The sequence below is a fragment of the Micromys minutus genome (genome assembly GCF_963924665.1).
Source record: "Micromys minutus genome assembly, chromosome: X".
NCBI classification, from domain to species: domain Eukaryota; kingdom Metazoa; phylum Chordata; class Mammalia; order Rodentia; family Muridae; genus Micromys; species Micromys minutus.
The window spans coordinates 29644721-29661563 of record NC_137970.1 but is presented as its reverse complement, the minus strand read 5'-3'; the positions used below and the strand labels follow the sequence as shown (position 1 = coordinate 29661563).

Genomic DNA, 16843 nt, shown 5'->3' with positions numbered 1-16843 from the left:
GTAATTTGCCTGGATCCACTTCCTTATTCTGGATTAAAGGTCCTTTCTTCACTGCTCTTATTGCTGCCTGCAGCTAGTTCATGTGGCTCCCACAGAAGTCATAATATGCTGGATTCAGGCACCATTAGCTCCACTAACCAGGGGACATTGGATATGGTACAACCTGCTTAAAACATACATGTAGGCATTCTGGTGTATATTTATTGAATTAATTCTATTTAGACATTTCAAAAGCCAACTCACATTTAAACTCTTTCAAATGGCCTGTATCTAGAACCAAACAAGCCAGTCTGTAGAGACAAGATCTTGTATAGAGGGGTTGGGATATAAATAGTGTGATCACAGGGTACTAATCTAGAACAACTTGTGTTCTTCAGTGATGGTATGAACTAACTTACAGCATGGCTGGTCCTGGACATGTCCACTAGACCCCATCATCACCATCATCATCATGTTTGTTCTTCCCCCTGTCTGTGGGGGGAAAGTTCTCTTCACTTATTTCTGGCCCTATTTCTCATTGCCAGGGCCCTCTGGTCCCTTCTCCCATGTTCTTCACATCATTGTCAGGGACTGTGAGCCAATCTCTGGTCCTCAGTCTGGGTCACTAATTAATCATTACATTCTAGGGAGCACTGGGCCTTTCAGGATGCTGCAAGTCACCGTTTCGTTTTGTTCTCTGACCAAGGTCACATTGCTTCAGAGCACAGAGGCTGTTGTCACCTGTGCACTTTACCCCCACTGGATTACCAAGTACCCTCAAGATGCCTGGCCCAAGGACCAGCTACCCAGGGCAAGACTTCTGAGTTTTGGAGCCAAACTCCCTGAAGGCTTTCTTCTGCTATGGAGCAGGGTCCTAGATACACCCAAGGAAAGATTCCCTCCCACTCAAACCATTTGTAGAGGCTTCTTGCCTTTGTTCTTTTTCTTCTTCTTTGTTTTGTTTTCTTTCTTGTTACACTGACTTTAGCCTGGGTTTTAGCCAGTCTGATAACTAGAGGTAGTTGGATATATCCACAAACTTCTGATGTCATGCTTTGGGGTACTCTGCAACTGTGGGAGGTTTCAGTTAATCCTAACAATTGGTGAGTTAGCTGTTCTCTGAGAGACTTCTCTGTTCTGTGCCATGTCTTACATAAGTTGATAGGGCTTTTGTGACTTGCCCTTTCCTTTCAATGATGTAAGTGCTCCAAACATTGGCAGCCGCTATGTTTCCTTATGAAATGCTGGTGTGGATGGGATTCTTCTTCCTGTTTAGCAGCTCCACGAGATGAAGGCTTATAGGAATGGAGTGTCCACCAAGGTAAATTGGGATCCATAGGCAGGAGGTTGGGCAGCTTTTTACTTAAGTTTAGGCCTCAGTGTCCAGCAGGCAAATTCACAGCACTTCTTTTGTTATTGATATCAGGAATTTGCTCGTGTGAATTCCTACTTTCTAAGAGAGAAACTGTTTTTTGTTTTGTTTTGTTTTTGTTGTTGTTGTTTTTTTTTTTTTCTGAGATCAGAAGCCTTCAATTGCTCCTAAGTAGGAGGGAAGGTGACAATAAGAAGAAAAGTGATAGCATTCCCTCCCATTGATCCTGTCCTAGAGCTTCCTTTCTGGGCTGTTTAATCCTCACTCTGTCAGTTTTCTTCACTAAAAGAAACAGGCTTACTTATATAAATAAGACGTGAAGTCATTGTGTTCGATCAAATTCAGGTTGGTTTTACTCTTCATGTACCAGTCCTGTCTGTGAAAGATTTAGTGGGTTTTCTTTCGTGATTTTTCTATATGAACTGACCCATGTCATTATACAGGCTAACATACACATATTCAACTTGGGCTGTTTCTTAATGTGTATGTATGTATGCATGTATGCATGTATGCATGTATGCATGTATGCACATATGCATGCATGCATGTATGTATGTATGTATGTATAGGATATATGTGTGTATATATATATACATATAAATATGTGTGTGTGTGTGTGAAGAGCTTGCTTTTTTTACTTGACTTATATGTACTGGCAGTCTCTGTAATGCTGGGCCATCTAAATCCACTGCACTTTCGGTCATTGAATCCTATTGGCTAACGTGGCTATGCCATCATTTAAATATTCACCTCCTGGGATAATGAGAATTCCTTCCTCACCACACATAAGGCTGTAAGAATGTTGTTTTCCTTGATGTATCTGTGGATGTCAGTATACCTCTGAATTTAAAATCTCGGCACGTTTTTAGCATTTTAAGACAATATCTTCAAAATAAATTGTTGCATATGTATAAATGCATAGATATTTAAGTGCAGTGGCTTAGTCTATCCAGTATTGCTTGTGCATATATGATTTCAGCACTGACTACTTAGAATTAGATAACCAGTTAAGAGGCTCATCCCTGGAAGAGACTAATTCAATGTCTCTCAGCAGTCTTTAGTTGCCTGTAGTTCTTTGTGAAGTACATAGAAAGAATTTGAGGGAAGAAAGGGAAAAGGGGAATCTATGTAATTTTATTTTGATTTAAAAACAATTACAAGTAAAGTGAAATCTTAAAAATAAAGAATATACAATTCAAAAATTCAGAAATCTCTGTTTTTAATTCCCATTAGCAGTGTACACAAGTGTGTATATTGTCATGTGCTCTCCAGCTTTGGGTATGATTAGCATATTTTTCATCGACTGGGAAAAACAAATGTCATTGTTGTTTGCCATACTTTTCTACCTAAAAATGTTCCAAAGGAGCAAACATAGCCTCCTGCTGTTCATTATTCAGCTGTGTTACCAGGAATAATTAAGTGTGCTTTATCACAGTTGTCAATAAGGGTTTTGGAGACACGGTGTGCTTGAGTTGTGAAATGGCATCAAAATATTATTTGAAATCCCTATGTAGAAAATAAATTTTACAAATGTCTATTAAAATGATTTCTCCTCTCAACTCACAATGAATATGTTTCTATTTGCTTATGCTAATGCTGTTTGTAGCAATCATACACCCATTCCATATTAAGCAGTGAGACGTGCTTTGTAATCCATTTATCCTAGGACAGAAGAACATATTTGGGCTTCTTTCCTCTTTCTTTTTAAGACATTGCTTAATGGAGGATTTGGCATGTTGGGTTGTAATTCATTAAGACATTAAGTTTTCTTCTTAGCGAACCTACTATGATCAATAGAATCTCACCATGGTTACTTACTTCTTCTTTGCATCCATATTCTGGATTCTTCCTTGAACATCAACTTCTGTCCTGGCAGTGAGTTGACAAGTCAAGGCAGAAGTAGATCAGCTGGCTCCACAAGGACATGGTAGATTGTTTTCTTACTGAACGTCTTGGTTGAAGGGGTTGTCATGTTTCTATTTCACATGAGATGATGCAATTAATTCGAAGTGACTGTCACCTTTGAGTAGCAGTACCAGAGTAAAGTATGATAGAATATTCCAAAAGATACAAACCAAGGACTCGGCAATGTTCTGTGCTTTAAGTAGCCACCCCGCTTCTTCTCTCTAGCATGCTCTGTCTTCCTCTCGGTTGTGCTGTAATGAATGACCCCACCTACCCTTTTCAGCTCAGGGCCAAATGTATTAGTCAGTTAATAGTCATTTACTCAAACTTCTTAAAGAAAAAAATTTGTCTTTGCCTTTTGAAATATCGGGGATTTTTTCAGAAAAAGGATACAGAATATGAAGCAACACACAACCAATATTGTCTCTAGAAGAGTCTGTCCCACCCCAGATCTACCCTTATCACCTCACCATATTTATAAGTTACCTTTTCCTGCTGTGAAAAAAAAATACCCTGGCAAAAGCAACTTCAGGAAGGAACTGTTCATTTTGGCTCACAGTGCAAGAATCCAGTCGACCTTGACAGTGAAGTGCAGGCATCAGGAGCTTGAAGCACCTGCTTACATGTCATCCACAGTCACAAGAGAGTGACGAGTGTCCATTCTCAGCCAGGCCATACTCTCTCCCTTTTATACAGTCCAGGAACCAATCCCTGCCAATGATACCACCCATGTTTTTTATATGGATCTTCCAACATCATTTAACCTAATCAAGTTAATCCCTCCAGAGGCTAACTCAATCAAAATAACCCCTCACAGGTGTGCTAAGAAGTATGCCTCCTGGGCAATCGCACATCTTGTCACCTTGACAATCAGCACTAACCATTATACATCCAGTAATACCTATAATTGCATACCTATAATGCAATTAATGCTGACTTGGGCTGGGTGGTAATACGTACATGGATGAAGTCACCCCCAAACTGGTTTCTGGGTTGTTCCTGCCATTTATAATCTGTTCCCTGGTAGCAGCATTTGCTGTCAAGATGCAGCCTCGGTGCGCAGTATCGATGTGTTCTGGGACCATAAAGATCTACTTTGCATTGGTCTAATTATCTGTTCTCGTTTTTATTTTCAGATGTGCATGGAGTTTCCTCCCTTGTTTCTCTGACCGTCCTGCCAGGTGAGTCAGGATAGTTCTACCTAATAGTATTGTAAGAAACAATGAGCATTATTTGTTTTTTTTTTCCTTCTGTATTTCACAACCTTCTTCACTCCAGGTTCCCATTTTCATCCCAACCTGGTATTCTGTCTGTTTGGATTGTAACCCTTTACTTCCACTTGCAGCTCTCTTTTCTTCATACATTTTCTTTTTCTTACTGAAAAGCTTTTGCTGAACCTTTCTTCTTGGTAACATTGGTAACAAAAGTCTGTTGGTTTTGACTAGGCCTTAGGGAAAGGGTGGCCATTTTGAAGTAGGAGCGGACATTGTAATGAACGCTAAAGACAAAAGCCTTTCTGCACTGTTGTCAAGCGGTTCTCTTGTCTTGCTCCTTGGGCTGGCTTCCCTGGCTCTAACAACTTTGTTGTGTTTTGAAATAGATGTTGCTAAGTTTTCCTGGTCACCTGAAGTACTGTGTTCATGCAACTTTCAGAGTGCCTCCCAAACAGATTTCTGCTTAACTTCCTTCTAGACAAATTCTGAAGCCACTACTGACTTTCATCCTTTCCTTTCTGTCCCTTCCTTTCTGTTTGCAATACTTGGGGTCAAATCCTGGGACCTTGTGTGTTTACAAGTGCTCTGCTTTGCCCAGTATCATGTCCTTTCCTTTCTTTAGGGACTCAAACAGTGGTTGTATCTGGGTTTTACTTGATATAAATTATCAAATTTTTATGAATAATATAAATATTTGTTATAACAATTTAAAATACAGTAGTCCTGTAATGATTTACAAGATAAATAATGCATATAATTAAAATATAGATACTAGTAAGCGAATGTTATAAATAAGGTTTAAGCACCCAGTAGGGTTACAAAGCTATTAGATATGTAAGCTGTGATTTAAAGCAGGAGTTGACATGGTATTATAACAAAAGTAAAAAAAGGGGGACAGAATATTGGTTTGGGAAGGGGGTTGCTTTTTCAAGAATATACCTTCCTCTATAGTATGATCTCCTGAAGCATCCATACCATGTGCTCTGACTAACTTCCTCTTCCAGCTCCAGTGCAAGTCAATGCCTGAAAAGATGCATTTATCCAGAGTTTCTGTTCTAGTTTCATTTCGGGTTTTGTAATAAGTCCTGCTTATTTTCTCTGCTCTTATAGAGTTCAATATTACCTACCTAGGGCATGGTGCCACCCATGGTGGAACATTCTTCTCATTTCAGGTAATAATCAAGAGGCCCTCCCTACAGACTAACCTGACCTGAATAATTCCTCATTAAGTCTCTGCTTCAGAAAGCTCTCAAGGCTTCTTAAGAACATAATTTTCTATGGTGTGGACTAAACAGATCATTTTCCTTCCATTTGCGCCTAGGGATGTGAAACCTTCACATACACACTGGCTTGAATATGTGTCGTGGTAAATGTTACACAAAGCTGCCATTCTGGAGCCATGCTCACACCACTTCACCACTTAGCAGTTAACCCAGCGTCTGTCATCTGTATGAAATTGATTCTTTTGTTCCTTTTAGAATATGTGATGTTTCTCTGACTACTGAAATATTGGCCTTAGTTAGTTCCTGATGACTTTATCTTTGAAAAAGATATTTGGTGCCAAAATTCTTTTGTACTATATTTACTCTGATTAATTTATAAGATTTATGATTGTTGTTATGCATTTCTGTAACAAAGAATTCTGTCAATTACTCATGTGTGTGTGTGTGTACATACACTTACACATGTGTATTTAGCAAAAACGTGAGGACTTTCCCTAGATGCTGTGAAAATGAGTTAAGATATGCTCTGCATTTTTTTTCTCTTTGCCTCTGAATTTTTGTGAGACTAAAATTTTTGTTTAAGTAAATTTTCTTTTTGGGAAGATTGTGATACTTTCATAGCTGTACATATTCTTCGGATTGAATAGTTCTTCTTCTCCCTGCCCCCTCCAGGAATTTGTCCATTTTGTATAGACTTTTTTTTAAAAGAAAAATGTACAGATTTTAAGCATTTTTGCATAAAAGTATACAAACACATTTTTATAATGTTGTAATTAAGTATTTGTGGGTACCTATACATACACATATGTATATATGTAACCATAATATAGGAAAAGAGGTTATTAATTTGAGGAGATAGGAAAAAAACTGGGAGGGGCTTTAGAAAAAAAGGGGGATGTAATACAGTTCTATTTTAATTAAAATATATTATTATTTTCTTTTTTTTTCTTGATCTTCACACAGTCTGTGGGTTGTTTCTGGGGTGGTCAGAGCTTTCTGGGGTTAATATTCCATAATCAGTGACTGCATGTTATGTCTGTTCTTTTGTGACTGGCTTATCTCACTCAGGATGATATTCTCTAGATGCATCCACTTTCTTGAGAATTTCCTTAGGCCATTGTTTCTGATAGCTGAGTAGTACTCCATTGTGTAAATGTACCACAATTTCTATATTCATTCATCTACTGAAGGACATCTGGGTTCTCTCCAGGTTCTGGCTATTATAAATAGAGCTGCAATGAATATTGTGGTGCATGTATCTTTGCTGTATGTTGGAGTATCTCTGGGGTAAATGCCCAGAAGTGGAATAGCTGGGTCTTCTGGTACTACTATATCCATTTTTTCTGAGGAACCGCCAGATTGATTTCCAGAATGGTTGTATCAGTTTACAACCTCACCAGCAGTGGAGAAGTGTTCCTCTTTCTCAACATCCTCAACAGCATCTATTGTCATCTGAGTTTTGGATCTTGGCCAATCTGACTGGTGTGAGGTGGAATCTCAGGGTTGTTTTGATTTGCATTTCCCTGGTGGCTAAAGATGTTGAGCACTTTCTTAGATGTTTCTCAGCCATTCGATATTCCTCAATTGAGAAATTTTTGTTTAAGACTGTATCCCATTTTTTAATAGGGTTGTTTGATTCTCTGGCATCTCACTTTTTGAGTTCTTTGTATACCTTGGATATTAGGCCTCTATCTGATGTGTGGTTGGTAAAGAACTTTTCCCACACCGTTGGCTGCCATTTTGTTTTCATGATAGTGTCTTTAGCCTTACAGAAACTTTGCAATCTCATTAAGTCCCATTTGTCAATCTTTGACCTTAGAGCTCGAGCCATTGGTATTCTGTTAAGGAAATATTCTCCTGTGCCTTTGAGTTCTAAGGTTTTCCCTACTTTCTCATCTAATAGTTTCAGTGTATCTGGTTTAATGTGGAGATCTTTGATCCACTTGCACTTGAGCTTGGTATAAAGAGATAAGAAAGGGTCTATTTTCATTCTTCTGCATGCAGAGTGCCAGTTGGACCAACACCATTTGTTGAAGAGGCTGTCCTTTTTCCATTGAATGTTTACAGCTCCTTTGTCAAAAATCAGGTGACCATATATGTGAGGGCTCATTTCTGGATCTTCTATTCTATTCCATTGATCCAAGTGCCTGTTTCTGTACCAGTACCATGCAGTTTTCAGCACAATTGCCTTGTAATATAGCTTGAGGTCAGGGATAGTGATTCCTGCAGATGTTTTCTTGTTGTTGAGGATGGATTTCGCTATTCTAGGTCTTTTGTTATTCCAAATGAAATTGCACATTCCTCTTTCCAATTCAGTGAAGAACTGGGTTGGAATTTTGATGGGGATTGCATTGAATCTGTAGATTGCTTTTGGTAAGATTGCCATTTTTAAAATGTTGATCCTTCCAATCCATAAGCATGGGAGATCTTTTTATTTTCTGAGATCTTCCTAGATTTCCTTCTTTAGAGGTTTGAAATTCTTGTCATACAGGTCCTTCACTTGCTTAGTTAGAGTCACACCAAGGTATTTCATAGTTTTTGTGACTATTGTGAAGGGTATCTTTTCCCTTATTTCTTTTTCCACATGTTTGTCCTTTGAATATAGAAAGGCTACTGATTTGTGTGAGTTAATTTTATATCCAGCCACTTTGCTGAACTTGTTTATCAGCTGTAGGAGTTCTCTGGTGGAATTTGTGGGGTCGCTTAAGTACACTATCATGTCATCTGCAAATAGTGATGTTTTTACTTCTTCCTTTCCAATTTGTATCACTTTGATATTCTTTTGCTGTCTAATTGCTCCGGCCAGGACTTCCAGTACTATGTTGAATAGGTAGGGGGAGAGTGGACAGCCTTGTCGAGTCCCTGATTTTAGTGGGATTGCTTCAAGTTTTCCACCATTAAGTTTGATGTTGTCTGTTGGTTTGCTGTATATTGCTTTTATTATGTTTAGGTACGGACCTTGGATTCCTGTTCTTTCCAAGACTTTTAACATGAAGGGGTGTTGAATTTTGTCAAATGCTTTCTCAGCATCTAGTTAGATGACCATGTGGTTTTTTTCTTTGAGTTTGTTTATATGGTGGATTACATTGATGGATTTCCGTATGTTAAACCATTCCTGCATCCCAGGGATGAAGCCTACTTGGTCATGGTGAATGATCATTTTGATGTGTTCTTGGATTCGGTTTGCAAGGATTTTGTTGAGTATTTTTTCATCAATGTTCATAAGTGACATTGGTCTGAGGTTCTCTTTCCATGTAGGGTCTCTGTTTGGTTTAGGAATGAGGGTTATTGTAGCCTCAAAAAATATGTTGGGTAGTTTTCCATCTGATTCTATTTTGTGGAATAGTTTGGAGAGTATTGGTATTATGTCGTCAATAAATATCTGATAAAATTCTGCACTAAACCCTTCTGGACCTGGGCTTTTTATGGTTGGGGGGCTTTTGATGACTGCCTCTATTTCTTTAGGTGTTATGGGATTATTTAGATGGTTTTCCTGGTCCTGATTTAACTTTAGTACGTTGTATCTGTCTAGGAATTCATCAATTTCCTTTAGATATTCCAGCTTTGTTGAGTATAGGTTTTTATAGTATGATCTGATGTTATTTCTCCACTTTCCTTTCTGATTTTGTTAATTTGGATACTCTCTCTTTGCCCTCTAGTTAGTCTGGCTAAGGGTTTATCAATCTTGTTGATTTTCTCAAAGAACCAGCTCTTGGTTTTGTTGATTCTTTCAATGGTTCTTTTTGTTTCTATTTGGTCGATTTCTGCCCTATGTTTGATTATTTCTTGCCGTCTACTCTTTTTTGGGTATATCTGCTTCCTTTTGTTCTAGGGCTTTTAGCTGTGCTGTCAGATTGCTGATGTAAGCTCTCTCCAGTTTCTTTTTGGAAGCACTCAAAGCTAAGAGTTTTCCTCTCAGTACTGCTTTCATTGCATCCCATAGGTTTAGGTATGTTGTGTTTTCGTTTTCATTGAATTCTAGAAAATCCTTGATTTCTTTCTTTATTTCTTCTTTGACCCTGCTATCATTTAACAGAGCATTGTTTAGTTTCCATGTGTATGTGGGCTGTTTGTTGTCTTTGTTGTTGTTAAAGACCAGCCTTAGACCATGGTGATCTGTAGGATGCATGGGAGTATTTCAGTCTTCCTATATCTATTGTGGTCAATTTTTGAAAGGTGCCATGAGGTACTGAGAAGAAGGTGTATTTTTTTTTTTTAGGCTGATATGTTCTGTAGATATCTATTAATTCCAATTGGTTTATAACCTCTGCTAGTTTTACAGTATCCTTGTTCAGTTTTTGTTTCCGTGATCTGTCCATTGGTGAGAGTGGGGTACTGAGGTCTCCCACTATTATTGTGTGGGATGCATTGTATTTTTTGAGCTTTAGTAGGGTTTCTTTTATGAATATCGGTGCTTTTGTATTTGGAGCATATATGTTAAGAATTGAGAGTTCCTCCTCACAGATTTCCCCTGTAATGAGTAAAAAGTGTCCTTCCTTATCTTTTTTGATAACTTTTCATTGAAAATCTACTTTATTCTTTATTAGAATGGCGACTCCAGCTTTCTTCTTGGGGCCATTTGCTTGGAAGGTTTTTTCCCACCCTTTTACTCTGAGATAGTGTCTGTCTTTGTCTCTGAGATGAGTTTCTTGTATGCAACAAATTGCTGGGGTTTTTTTATGTATCCAGTCTGATAGCCTATATCATTTATTGGGGAATTGAGTCCATTTATGTTAACAGATATCAAGGAATAGTGGTTGCTGTTTCCTGATGTTTTTGCTTTTGGAGGTTGAATTGTGCCTGTATGTCTTTCTTCTTTTGGTTTTCTTGCTTAGAGGTTTTCTTGTTTTTATTGGGATGTAGTTTCCCTCATTGTAATCGGTTTTCCACCTATAATTTGTTGTAGTGCTGGGTTTGTTGTCAGACATTGTGTAAATTTAGTTTTGTCTTGGAATATCTTAGTCTCTCCATCTATGGTGATTGAGAGTTTTGCTGGGTATAGCAGCTTTGGCTGGCACTTGTGCTCTCTTAGGGTGTGTATGATGTCTGTCCAGGATCTTCTAGCTTTCATAGTCTCTGTTGAGAAATCAGGTGTGATTCTGATTGGTCTGCCTTTATAAGTTACATGGCCTTTTTCCCTTACTGCTTTTAATATTTTTTTCTTTGCTTTGGGCACTTAACATTTTGACTATTATGTGTCGATAGGAATTTCTTTTCTGGTCCAACCTATTTGGAGTTCTGAAGGCTTGTTTTATGCTCATGGTCATCTCATTCTTAAGGGTAAGGAAGTTTTCTTCTACAATTTTGTTGAAGATATTTACTGTGCCTCTAAGTTGATATTCTTTGCCCTCGTCTATTCCTATTATCCTTAAGTTTGGTCTTCTCATTGTGTCCTGGACCTCCTGGACATTTTGGGGTAGGAGCTTTTTGGTTTTTGCATCTTCTCTGACTGTTTTGTCTATGTTTTCAATGTTGTCTTCAGCCCCCGAGATTCTCTCTTCCATCTCTTGTTGTCTATTGGAAATGTTTGCATCTGTGACTCCTGATTTCTTTTTTAGGTGTTCTACCTCTAGGGTTATCTCTTTTAGTGTTTGCTTTATTGTGTCAATTTCCGTTTTAAATTCCTTCTTCCATTCCTTTATCTCCTTTGTTCTGTTTTTCTCTAGTTCTTTGAGTCTTTTTCTTGTTTCCTCTTTAAAAGCTTCCGATTCTTTTTGCTTTTCCTCCTGTTCTTGTTTAAGGATCTCTATCATTGTCTTGAGGTATGATTTTAGGTCTGCGTCTTCTTTTTCTGGTGTGTTTGGCATTCCGCTGTTTGCTGTGATGGGAGAGCTGGGTACTGGTGTTGCCAGGTTGTCTTGGTTTCCCTGTTGTATGTTCTTTCCCTTTCCTCTTGCCATCTTGTTGTCAGTCTTGTGTTCCTGGATCACTGCTGGATCGCCGCTGGCTCACCGCTGTTTCACTGCTGGCTCACCGCTGGCTCACTGCTGTTCCGCTGGCTCACTGCTGATCCTGGTGGAGGGTGGTCTGAGTTAGGTTCCTCACTCCTTGATGTTCAGCACTGGCTCACTGCTGATCCTGGTGGTGGGTGGTCTGAGTGCAGTTGCTCACTCCTTGTTGTTCAGCTGGGAATAGCCTGATGCAGGGTTACTGGTTCCCTGGAGCAAGCTGGGGCGAGGAGGGGGAATGGGGGACGGGGGACCGCACGCTGGCTCACTGCTGGCTCACTGCTGATCCTGGTCGCAGGTGGTCTGAGTGCAGTTCCTTGCTCCTTGTTATCCGGCGCTGGCTCACTGCTCTTGTGTAGACTTTTTTAAACCATTGAGTGAAATTTTCATTAAGATCCTTTTATTTCTTTTGTGCCATCTCCATTGGCTCTCTTGGTTAGTTGTTCCATCTCCCTTTCCTATTACCCTGGCTCTCAATTTTGCCAGCCTTGTCTTCTCAGAAAATAGCTTGACCTTATTAATTCTTTACTTGATGCTTTTATTTTAGTCATCATTTTATGCTTTTTATTTTATCATTACTTTCTTCTTAGGATTCATATTGTTATTTTCCAACTTTCTTAACAAGGGCCTTAATTTATTAACTTTAATCCTCAGGCATACCTAAAATATCTGTGTGGCTATATCCTCAGCTACACACCATGTTTTCATACACAATGTTTATATTATTCATCAGGTTAAATTGGGAAGGAATTGTCTTGCTTATAAAGTGATGTTTTTGTTTTAAAGTATATTTTTTCTGATATCAATATAAATATAGTATGTATTTATTTTTCTGAGACAGTGTTTCATATAGCCCAGACTAGCTTTAAGGTTGCTATTAGCCAAGGATGACCTTGAGCTTGAGATCCTCCTGCTTTCACTTCTCAAGTGCTGAGATTTCAGGCCTAGATCACCATGTCTGGCAAAATAATTCTTTATTGTCAGTACTGGGGATTGAAGCCCAAGTCTCTTAGGCGCTAAGCAAACACTCCTTCTCTGAACTGTATCCCTAGCATTACTTTCCTTTGTTCAATGTTGGCTTAGATTGTTCCCATCCTTTCACTCTCAGGCTATCAGGAACAAGTTCTAGGTGTGCCCTGACGGTAGCATAGAGCTGGAGGCTGGGTTATGGTTTTGTTGTTGTTTTGTATTTTACCTATATAAGCTTGCTTTTTAATGAAATTGTTTTGTTCATTTATATATAGTAGATCATTGAAGTACTTGTGTATTTAAATTTATCATACTCTATTATTTCCCTAAATATTTCTAAGTTTCTTTCCCCCTTTGTTTCTCTTTCAAATTGACTCTTTTAAACATCATTTTTTCCTCTTCACTACTTAGGAAGCTTGATGTATCATTTCCAGTTTCTCTGGCTTTGTTCTCCTTTCCCACCATCACCATATAGAGAACTGAAAATCCAGGCCCTATTCCACCACTAAAGTGAGTCCCCTAAGCCCTGTCATTTCTATTTTTAATGACTTATATGGTTATTTTAATGTATTGATAGTTGAGTATGCTTTCTCTAATTATAGTTACTTGGAAGACTGAGGCAGGACAATCATTTGACCTCAGGAGCTCATGACCAGTCTAGGCAACATAGCAAGACCTAGTGCCTATCCCCAAAGCATGCAACATATCAACTCAACTTTTCCTCATTTAAAGATAAGTCATAATTTTAGGCTCATCTAGGATGAATGTGAGGTCCTTTGAAGACTTTAATTAATTTAAAATTTGTGTCTCTACATTATTTCATGTATCTTATATATGTGGTAGATACATGCATAGATTCATATCTATACATATATATCCCCAGTACTGAAAATAAGTTTTACACACACACACATACATACACACCCCATATGGATTTTTATGGGGGTTATTTTGTGGTTTTGAGGCAGGATTCCATAAAACTCAGGAATGCTCTAAGCTCACTATGTTACCATATAGCCAAGGATGACCTTGAACTCCTGACTCTCCTCCTTTCCCCTCCCAAGTACTGAGATTTCACTTGTGTGTTAGGATGCCCATTTTTATCTGGTGCTAGGCAAGGTCTGTACCAATTGAGTTACCTTCTTAACACTGCTGTGTCGGTATTTCTCTAGTCCCCAAAAGATATTATTACCTTCCCTAGTTAGCTTTGTTAATTTGACAAGGCCTGAAGTCACCTGAGTAGGGAGTCTCAACTGCGGAATTGCCCAGATAAGATTGGCCTATGAACATATATGTGGGTGGTTGACCTGGTTGGTAATTGATGTAGGAAAGCCCAGTCTACTGTGAGCAGCACCTTTCCTTGGGCAGATGTGCCTGGGCTATATAAGAAAGTTAGATAAATATGAGTCTAACAGCAAGCCAACAGAACAGTATTCCTCTATAGTTTCTTACGCAATTTCCAGCTTAAGTTCCTGCCCTGATTTCCTTCAATGGTGGACTGTAACCTGAAAGCTGAAATGAACTCTCCCTTAGATTGCTTTTGATTAGTGTGTTTTATCACAACAAGAATATGTAACTAGAGTATTACTCTTAATTAAATAATCAAAAATTAACTTTGATTTGTCAGATTTGCTACCCTTAGGTCTGGGGACTAGAAAATCATGGTCTCTGGATTTTGTCTCATGATTTAGATGTCCCCTTTCAATATTTTCTCTAGTTGTAACCCTGTACAAAGAAGTATCTTGCACCAAGAAAATATACCTACCTGAAGCATACCTCTTTTTTCCTCTTTTAATTCTTTCCTAGACTCTATTTTGGGAATCTAGAACCCTGGAATTCCCAACCCAAACATTTTTGAGACTGTTTCCAGAACTTGGGAAAGTAAGCCCCTTCCTCATAGAAAATCATGTTGAATGTGCACATGTCTCTGGACCCAAAAGGTAGATAACCAAAGATGACCAAAGGGCCCATGCTTGTGAAAGGCAATTGGAAAGGCTGGCTATAGTGACCACCTGAGAGTACACAATGCCTTTTGAAATTGCGGAGGAAGTCTTAAAGAGTAAGGGAAAACTGTGGAACCTTTTAAATCCTTGTCCCATATCTTAGGAATGGATACCTACCACCTTCTTCACCTGTCTTTGTTCCATCTTGCAACTCAAGTCTAATGTCTTCTTCCTGAATATGTATTTTAACATTGATTGTGAGGGCTTTTAGTTTTGGTGGAAAACATCAACAACAAACCAGTTTTTGTCTCTTTGAAAATGTCTTCATTTTGTTCCCAATCACAAAGGGCATTTTCACTGAGAATAAAATTATCCCTTCACACATTATAGGTAATATTACATTGTCTGGTAGCTTCTGGGAAAGGAGTTGCTCCTTTAAAATGTAATGACTTTATTTTTTCAAGTCATTGTCAAGGTGTTTTTTGAAAAACTTGTTTTCTCCGGTTTCATTATGAGGTGGCTAGGTCTAGATCTCTTTTTGTTTGGCCATTATAATTGCAATTTTGTGGGCTTGTTGAATCTGTGTTAATGTTTTTTCTACCAGTTTAGACTCTTAGTCCAAATATTAAATTTCCCTCTCCTCTCTTTCTTGACTTTTATTAAGTCTATTCTGGCTTTCTGGTTCTCTTTTCCATAACTACTTTTCTTTCACACTTCCCATCTGAAACCCAAGTGTGCCTCACTCAGCCTCACTGTTTATGTTAGCTCCTTGGCTTCCTACTTAATCTTTCATCTTGGCTAGACAGATTTAATAGTTTATTCATGGTTTTAAGTTGTTTTCAGCAAAAAAAAAAAAAAAAAAAAAAAAAAATCAGCATAAACAACCTAGCTCAGCCTATTCCTATGATGCAGGAGAGATTTGCATGTGTTTTACGAGAAATTTGCCAGAGAATGTTCTTTTACCAGTGTTGAGATAGAAGCTGAATTGTGCTATCTATCACTCATGGTTTCCTGGTTCCTCTTTTTGTACTTCTGACTGATTTGGAAGTTGATCCACCTAAATCAATCACACTTTTCCTGTACATGATGCTTTGTCCACACTAAAGACCACTTCAGCAGCTCCCTTTGAAATGTCCTCTTGTGCCAGACTTCTAAGCCAGCACTTAGGACTTGGAATAAATATCTTAAAGGAATGGAGTTTTCCAGAAGATACTTTTTCTATCTTGTCACACAGGGCAAAATATTGCTTACTGTGTATCTCATTATGCTATAATTCAATTGTAACAGTTAACCAGGAATTACAGAATAGTCCTCACTCCAGCCTGCCATATAGTACTTCTCTTTAATTCTTCTTTACCTATATGAAAATACATTTTTCACATCAAACCATACAATTCATGAGTTTTGTAAATGTAAGCCCTCTTTTGAAGGCAGAGTCACTTCATGGTCTAAGAAATGATCATACCTTATCTATCAAGGAAAGACTCACTGTCTTGGTACTGTTGTAAGTAGTAGATGACAGGATTCTATTTTTCCCTTTTTGGTTTTTTGAATCAAAGTCTCTCTGCATAGTCCTGGCTGTCCTGGAACTTGCTCTGTACACCAGGCTGGCCTCAAACTCAGAGATTCACCTTCCTCTGCCTCCTGAGTGCTGGGATTAAAGATGAGAGCCACCACACCCAGCAATGACTGGATTCTTGAAGATGGTAAAGTCTCTTTACCCAGAGACTGAGACAACAATGGAATTTTCTATTTCATTTTTGTCCCTCATCACTTTAATCCCTGTACTACATGAGCTCATACAAACTAGAAAACTATAGAAGGATTTGCTGAGTGGGTGAATAAAAAAATGAAGTGTAACCAACATTTGTACTCATAGTACCAGCCCCTGGTAAGAGAGCTCTCCACTACTCATCTGAGTAGTTCTCTCAGGTTGATGCCATTATCCCAGTTTGCTAAACAGCACATTTGACTATTGGAAGTGCCTTTGCCCTACCATTGACCCTGACATTGCATGGCAGAACTGGGAGCTTTGATCCCATTTTTTCTTGCCCACACCATAGAATGTGAACATACTATCTCCAGTTTGTAGAGTTGTTATAGTGTCTAGATTCATTGGGTATCTTGGCCAGGAGTTCTGCTAGCTGGGACTATGAGGCCTGGTCATAGTAACTTCCCATCTGTCTGTATAGGAGTGTGCTCACTGAGTCTCACTGTCTCATTGTTTTTCCTGAGCCTATGAATGTGTTGATGACTTCCTTTCTCTCTCCCTTTCTCTTGTGAGCCTCAG

At 38.6% G+C, this 16843-nt stretch overlaps 1 protein-coding gene across 1 annotated transcript in view; it reads left to right on the top strand.

Annotated features, from left to right (window-relative positions):
• Nucleotides 1-16843, top strand: part of ADGRG2 (adhesion G protein-coupled receptor G2) — a 109467-nt gene that overhangs the window by 27266 nt on the left and 65358 nt on the right. The window contains exon 2 of the mRNA XM_080910345.1: nucleotides 4393-4437. The gene's annotated coding sequence lies outside the window, so the exon portion shown is untranslated. The remainder of the gene's footprint in view (nucleotides 1-4392; nucleotides 4438-16843) is intronic.